This window comes from Penaeus monodon, chromosome 22, assembly GCF_015228065.2.
Source record: "Penaeus monodon isolate SGIC_2016 chromosome 22, NSTDA_Pmon_1, whole genome shotgun sequence".
Taxonomy (NCBI): Eukaryota; Metazoa; Arthropoda; class Malacostraca; order Decapoda; family Penaeidae; genus Penaeus; species Penaeus monodon.
In genome coordinates this window covers 25,668,732-25,669,152 of record NC_051407.1, presented here as the reverse complement: position 1 = coordinate 25,669,152, position 421 = coordinate 25,668,732, and positions in this window count along the sequence as shown.

Sequence of the window (421 nt, the reverse complement as noted above, 5' to 3'; positions counted from 1 at the left end):
AGTCACAAATCATGAGTAGATTCTCAGCCTAGACAAAAGCAAAATAGTATATTTTTCCGTTAGAAAAATTAAATGGAACTTCAACGTTTACTCTTGGAAAATGTGTTTCCGGTTTGATCTGATTAATGATTTTAAGGAAACACAACGAAATGTTTCGGATCATTGATCGAACATAGAGGAACGGAAAGCTGCCAGTGTGTATTTCTCATGACTGTTTATTTTCTTTCTTTTTCTAGTCTCTAGTCTCTTTGGATTTGCAAATTTGCTGCGTTCTTGATTTTTATATTGATTAGTACATTAAAGGCAATTCACTGTTAGATGAGGATTTCATCTGAGAAAAATGCGAAACAGCAGTACATCTCTGTAACCGTTTATCATGAGGTAATATTTTGCTCTGTATCTCTCTTCTTTTGAACTATCT